Below are 8,288 nucleotides of genomic sequence, written 5' to 3' on the forward strand. Positions count from 1 at the left end.
TTATACAATTTTCCTATATATATATATATATATATATATATATATATATATATATATATATTAATAAATATTATGTGTGTATACAATGTATTATACAATCATATAAGGAAATGCGTCTGATTAGAGTTTAAGTTTACTCATCAAAATTTAAAATTTAAATTTTTTTTTATTGATTTCTAAGTATATATATTTTGTTAGTTATTATTCACATTTTTAGGATTATAATATATATGAAATATAATTTGGAATAAATAAACTTAATTATGTTAATTTTTTTTTATAAATTTATCTAAATATGTAATGATTATAAATTATATTAACCATACAAAATTTAAATTTTGTATGTTATGAAAATAGATACTTGACCAAATATATAAAAGTCCAACTATATTATTATATTGTACAGTTTAACATCTTTTCATTTTTGTCTATTTTCGATTTTAAATTCTTAATAACAAAAAATTTTCGTGCAACGAACGAGTAAAACACTATATTTTTAAAAATACAATTGGATAAATGTCATAAATTAGTACAAAATCATTTCTGTTTATAATAATTAAACAAAAAAATAAATAATTCAAATATGTGAACCAATGATTCCAAAATGAAATTAATATACAATTACAAATAAATATAGCATGATTAGATTTACTTTAATTTTATTAGTGAAATGACTTTTCTTTATCAGTTTTTGATGGGAAACTAAGGGAGTGTTTGTGTTGCCAGAAAATATTTTAAAAATAAAAATACATACTAATATATAATAAATAATTTTAAAAGAAATTTAAGCCCTAATAACATGTGTAAATCCTATATTTTTTTAAAAAATACAAATTGATAAATATCATTAATTAATTTGCACAATATCATTTCTGTTTATAATAATTAAAGAAAAAATAAATAATTCAAATATGTGAAGCAATGATTTCAAAATGAAATTAATCAATCCATACTATTGATTTAATAAAAGTAAATAATAATTTACACCAATCTATATCTATACTATTAATAAAAGTAAAATCTTCCATTAAAATGTCTCTTACCCCTTTGGATACGAGATTGCCCTTCAAGTTCTAGCATAAACAATTGCCGTTGATGCTCGCATATACCATGACTGTCAACAAAAGTCAGGGCCAAACACTAAGTCACGTTGAGTTATTACTTAAAAAATCAGTCTTTAATCACGATCAATTTTTCCCGAGTCACCCATCCTGAAGGCCTGAAGGTTTTAACTCTACACGAGGATGGACAAATTTATGTTATTACTACCAATGTCATCTACAAAGAGATTTTCAATAATGTGTAATTCAAGCCAGTGATATTATAAGGAAATAATCTTTTACATCAATCTATATCTATACTATAATTTCGGTATAATTTTATATGGAAATAATAATTTGTTAATTATTATTTACACCACTCTATATCTATACTATTAATAAAAGTAAAATCTTCCATAAATAATGTTTAATAATTGACAAATTATATTAGGAAATAAAAATTACTATTATAAAATATTTTGTACTATAGACACATATTTTTAATTATTTCGGTTTAATAATATTATATCTTATTTATAAAAATTCAAATTAATACTTTTAGTACTATTGAATATTGATTGACTAAAAATTATCTTAATTATTATTAAGACAATTAATAGGTAGAGTTAATTTAATTAGTTTTAATTTCCTTAATAAAATGATTTTTCTTTATCAGTTTTTGATGAGATATTAATGAAGTGTTTGGGTTGCTGAAAAATTAATTATTGCAATATTATTTATGTTTACCATGCGAATAATTAATGAAAAAAATTAAAAATTCAAATATGTGAACCAATGATTTCAAAATGAAATTAATCTATCTATACTATTAATAAAAGTAAAATCCTCCTTTTCAACATTCCCGCCCAAATTAATATGAATATTAATAAAATAGTAAAAAAATAATAAAGCTTAATTGGTAACAATAATATTTCTAATTGAGTAATTGGCTAATTTACTTGAATGAAAAAAGAAATTGTCAAGATCATTGCATTTTAATTAAAAAATGAACAAAAATTAAAAATTAGACGGAAATATTTCAATAATATTCTACATCATCAATAAGAAATGCATATTTTAAATTTTAAACAATATAAAGGTAAATTAAAAATATAACGGAAATATTTCAATAAAAATATTATACATCATCCATTAAAAATGGAACGAAAATTTGGTAAAAATATCACTGCATCTAATAGTCTAATTGACTGAAAAAAAAAAGAATAATTAGCTGAAAATAAATCTAATATTACTAATTGACTGAAAATATAAAATATTCACTAATTGACTGATATTCTACCATTATATATTTTCACCCGAGTCACCAATCATGATGGACTGAAGGTGTTAGCTCTAGACGAAGATAGACAAGATTGTGTTGCTATTACCAACGTTGTCTACAAAGATGTTTCAATAATGTGTAAATATAATCGGTGATATTATGTTTTCATTTTAATGGTAAAATTGCTATATATCTAGACAAAAAATATATTTTTCATACAAATTAAATGAATTAGGATATCAATTCATTCTTATAACTGAGTTGCTAAAGAACGAGCACATTTGCCAAATTTATAAAAATACTGATCAATGATAAATAATATCTCCAAAGCAACAACATTGCATGCGTACATCTACACATTAGCTATTAATTTGAGCAAATATTTGCACAAATTCAAGCAATGATAACATAAAAACACAAAGAGTCCAAACCATACCTTCAATTGCACTATATAATATTTGATGTTCTAATTTAAATAATTATATATTGATTCATATATTATTAATATATTACAACAAATCCATTCCGTGCATCGCACGGATGCAAATACTAGTGTTAAGAAAAACGACATGTATAAACTTAACACGTTAAAGCCGAGTCAGACTCATAATTTTTTTTGACTGCTCAACATGATATGCGATAAGGTACTTGATGTCAAAAATTATTTGTCCTCAAAAGTAAAAATTGAATTTTGTATATTTATCTCTAAACCATTTGACAATTGTAATACATACATATATAATATAGTTTGAAAATAAGTAGGGACTACACTATGCCCCACGCGAACTCATCTTAGGATCTTCATTGGATGTGAGGTGATCTCATGTTGACATTTTTTTGGTCGGATCGACATACTTCTCCCTTATCCACTTGTATTACCTACCGGATAATAATAGTCTATATCAATTTCCGTTATGGTTTATTCTCAGTCTTGAATTTTCAATTTTAATCCCTTGTTGTGTCATACATCATCATTATCAAAATTGTTGTTATTGTTGTTAATATGTTTTTTCATCCCATTTTATGTCTTATACAAATAATAAGAGATGATTCAATTAAGAGTTAATACCACAAATAGTCCTTTGACTATTGGGGTAGTACTTTTTTTAGTCCTCAACTTTCAATTCAACCAAAAACACATATTTTGACTTTCATTTCTAACCACATATATTGGTACTAGAGGTACGGATCGTGCGAATGGCACTGCGACGCTATCTTGATATGTTGGTGGATGATAGGTGATTTGTCGGTGGGGGCATGTAATTGCCCGGAGGGATAAGGGATGCGATATAAGGGTGGCCTAGAGGTACAGGTTGGAACTGATATAAGGACGGAGGGGAGCCACAAGGTTGGAACTTGGTATAAGGTTGGAAGATGGATTGTGTGATTTGATGATTGCTTGTTGAATGATTGTCTTGAATTCCTTTGTTGTCTATAGTTGCTATTTATATGCTTATCTGTCTATTATGCCCTGTATTGTGTTTCCAAGATACATGCTAGTCTTTATGATTGTTCTGTATTGTCGAGTATATTATCGTGCCTTGAGTCTAGATCTTGGATTAAAATTAGAGTCTCGTAGGTTATATAGGTATTCCAGTTTCAAAATGATTTTCTTATATCTACCTATATTGTACTTAACGCGTTAGAGTGGGTTATCAGCATTATTCGCTGACGGTTGTTACACCGCATGTTTTTCCAGGTACAGATCAGTAGCTTCGAAGCGCGTTACATGGACTCGAGGTTTTAGCTTAGTATTAGTTAGATGGCCTGTGAGCCTTGAATTGTATTATGGATTTTAATTATAGTTCATGCATTGTTTGGTTAGTTTAGCCGGTGCATCTAGGTTCTCAAACCTAGATGTAGTATAGCACCCCGACTATTATGCTTCGTTTATGCTCTGTTTGGGATTTAATATTAGATTCGCCTTTATTTTATAAGCTTTAAATATTTTATAATTTAGGGGTGTTACAGTTGGTATCAGAGCCTAATTGGTTTTCTTGAATTCCTTTGTTGTCTCTATTTGCTACTTGTGAGCTTAGTTATCCATTATGCTTTGTATCGTATTCTTAAGACGCATGCTAGTCTTTATGATTGTTCTATAATGTCGAGTCTTTTGTTGAGTCTCAAGTCTTTATCTTGGTTTAAAGCGCCACGATCCCTCCACAGAGATTGAAAGTTGCCAGGGCCACTCCGCCCCAAGGTCAGGGGGAGACAGCGGCACAGGTCCCAGAAGAGGGGGGCGGAAATCACCCAAGGAAGGATCCTTGCTATGAGTAGGGCTCGAGTCGGGGACAACGACGTGGTAACAGGAACATTCCTCGTGCACGCCACTCCCGTCGTCCTACTATTCGATTCAAGGGCCACCAACTCGTTCATAGCAGCTGAATTCGCCGCAAGGCTCGGTCTAATAACTACGCCAACAACCCTTTGAAGCCTCTTCCGCGTCGGCCTCGTCACAATGCCGGAAATCGGATCCTAGATTTTCAAGCTCAGAATAGAGACAATCGAAACAAATGAGTGAAATGACAAATATACCCACAATTTGGACGGTTGAAATGGAATGAAGTAACGGAAGGATGGTAGCAGGTCACATTTCATAACTCGGAGGACCACAGATGGTAATTACGGAAGTTATAGACTAAAGGTGGTGAAACCACCAAACTCGAGGGACCTTGTCTGGTATTTTCTCAAAAGGAATAATAATAAGTAATTCTTATTAAGTAATTTCTATTTCCTTTTCTATAATAATTAGTAATACATATTAAGGAATAATAATAATCAGTCAATTATGAATAATAATACAGAGTACTTAGTAAGGAATAATAATAATAATAATAATAATAATAATAATAATAATAATAATAATAATCATTAAATAGAAAAGGAATAATAATTAGTGATACTTATTTAGCAATAATAAACAGTAATATTTTCCTTTCTATTCTCAGTCAATTTGTGATCCTACTTTGTTTCCTTTTCTATAATAATCAGTAATGCTAATTAAGAAATAATAATAATAATAAGTCAATTAGTGAGTAATAATACTTATTAAAAACAAAAATTTCTTTTCTAACTTTCCGCTCAAACACATAATACTAATAATGTTAGCACTAAAAAGGAAAAATAGAAAAGAATCCGTAATACGAGAAGTCATAATTTTCTAAAATTATTTCTACGCGTTATTTTACTATTAATCTAATGAAATGATGAATATAAGGATGATTTTGCATAAGGGGGGGGGGGGGGGGGGGAGATTCGGTTATTAATAAATTAGATTAAAATTACAGAGCGATATTTTACTATTAATTTAATGAATATAAGGAAGTTTTTTTCGAAAAAATAGAAAATAAACGATTATTAATAGTTTAGATTCATATTTCAGCACATATACTTTCATATCGGTGCAAGTAAACAGACAATGATTTGCTCGAATTCAAACAAAAACAACATCAAAAAATCCAACACATTTCATCAATTGCAATATATAATATTCATTGTTGTAATTTATATAACTGTATATCGATTCAAATATTCATAAAATATTATTACAATTAACTTATTGATGATTTAATTCATTATTCATAAAGAATAATAATTTTTGATGATTTAATTCATTATTCATAAAATGCTAGACGTGCATTTGTTATTTAATCTAGTTATGAATACTGTTGATTCTCTCCTGTTATGCAAACAGGAATCACTGACTTGCTAATGTGTTCTGAGATCTAGACTACCCTTTTAAGTATGCTTTTGTCACATCAACTAACAGAACTGACTTGTTAATGTGTTCATGCTCTTCCAATCAAAGGTTCAGTAAGATAGAAGGTATTTTGCAGTTTATGCTAGCCACTACAAATAGTTAAGCCACATTCATCTCTAATTTATGATTTTCTTTAATCTGAAACTGTTCTTTACTTAATCAGGTGGGTTCATCCTCTTAAAGCCAGACATTGGTACCCCCCTCAAGTATGCTTTGACAGCATCTTTTCTTAGCAAATTGTACATTGACTATCTTGAGCTTCTACATAGGTACCATGACAGCTGTAACATTGTGTTTTAATTTCTCTACCAAACTTGAGAGATTTCCCAATGTCACGGGTAAGACAGCAACCTCAAACCATGCAAATTGCAAGTTCTACAAGATACATAACAAGCAAACATGCTATTCCAGTTGATATTAGGATTCAATATGAGGAACTTGTCCAATGTTAGGTTGAACTCTGTTGCAACGCCCTCATAAGTATCACTGCCTTTTGCTCGAACAACACTATTCCAATTTAGAGTTGTACTTTGTGAACTATGTAGACTTCATGATTTGATTTGAATGAACACCAATGAATTTTACAAATTATATTGCATTTTAGTTTTAATAGAGCTTTTGTTTATAAATATTATTGCATTTTGGTTTTAATAGAGCTTTTGTTTATAAATTTAATTGCATATTAACATTTTGAATACAAACATTAGAATTTTAACTAAATAATAATAATTACCAATGGGAGTTGGGGGATAAATTAGGGCACACACGATTGCACCTAATGGTTGGTCCTTGGGAAAGGGGAACTTATTAAGGGAAGTTTATTCTAGATTATTGCTCATCGGGAGATGGTAGTAATTAGGAATAATTGAATGCTGATCTTTGATCTTATTGGGTGTTTGAGCCATGGGAGTGGAAATTCACTAGGAATAGAGATTACGGGAGTAATTCGATTCCACTTCGCATTCCCATACAAATCTTAATTCCAAACCAAATATTACAAACGTCAATTGGCACTAGGTGATTAAACATTGTGATCCCAAGAATCCTATTTTGCTCTATTGTCTACAAAACCTTGCTACTTATTTTATTCTGCTTGTTATTTTATGCAATCAATCAACCTTCAAGTTTTGTTCGGGCTAGTTTCATGTGAGTAACCCAGTAGCTAGTGATTAGTACCCCACCTCTCTGTGGTTCGACAACCCGAATACTCAGGGTATTATTTGTTTGCCCCAAATTACAGCAATCAAATTGGCGCCGTTGCCGGGGAGGTGGCGTTACGTACTGACATTAGTGAAAGTATTACTTTAGGAGTCTAGTCCATTTTTTATTTATTTATTTATTTATTTTATTTGCTAATCCATAACAAGTTTCTTGTTCTTGAGTGTGATTTTGCTTTGAATCTAAGAACTTGGCTTTTTATGCATACACGATCTCGTGGGAAAGAAGGATTATTACCTTTGAATCTTGAGTTTGAGAAAAGAGCCAAGTTTCTTAGGAAACAAACTAGGATGGCACAGGTACAAGAAAACCAAGCTGAAGGGAGATCAATGTCTGACTACCTTGCTCCGGATGTTGAGGAGCATGGTAGCATCAATATTCCAAATGTGGAGGCCAATAACTTTGCGATCAATCCGGCCATACTCAGCATGGCTGCGGCAGATCGATTTGGAGGGATGCCCACGGAAGATCCCAATGCTCACGCCACCAAGTTCCTACGACTTTGTGGCACTTTCAAGATAAATGGAGTCACTCAAGATGCTGTCAAACTTAGGTTTTTTCCCTTTACACTGAAGGACAGGGCTGAAGATTGGTTATCCTCACATCCAGATAACCATTTTGACACTTGGGACAAATTACATGGAGAATTTTTGAAGAAGTTCTATCCTATCTCCAAAACTCAAAGGATGAGAAGGGCAATTCAAAACTTTACGCAACTGGCAACTTAGTCCCTCACTGAGTCTTGGGAGAGATTCAAGGAATTGAAGAGGCAATGTCCACACCATGGATTTCAAAGTTGGGATTTGATGATGTCTTTCTATGAAGGATTGCTTGATAATTCTAGGATTTTGGTGGATGCTTCTTCGGGTGGTTCGTTCACGATTCTAGAGCCAACACAAGCCGAGGAACTATTGGAGAAAATTGCTATGAATGGATCTACTTGGTACACGGAGAGGTCTCCACAAAAGCTTGTAGGAGGAATTCATGA

The sequence above is a fragment of the Ipomoea nil genome, unplaced genomic scaffold, assembly GCF_001879475.1.
Source record: "Ipomoea nil cultivar Tokyo-kokei standard unplaced genomic scaffold, Asagao_1.1 scaffold0529, whole genome shotgun sequence".
In the NCBI taxonomy this organism is placed as follows: domain Eukaryota; kingdom Viridiplantae; phylum Streptophyta; class Magnoliopsida; order Solanales; family Convolvulaceae; genus Ipomoea; species Ipomoea nil.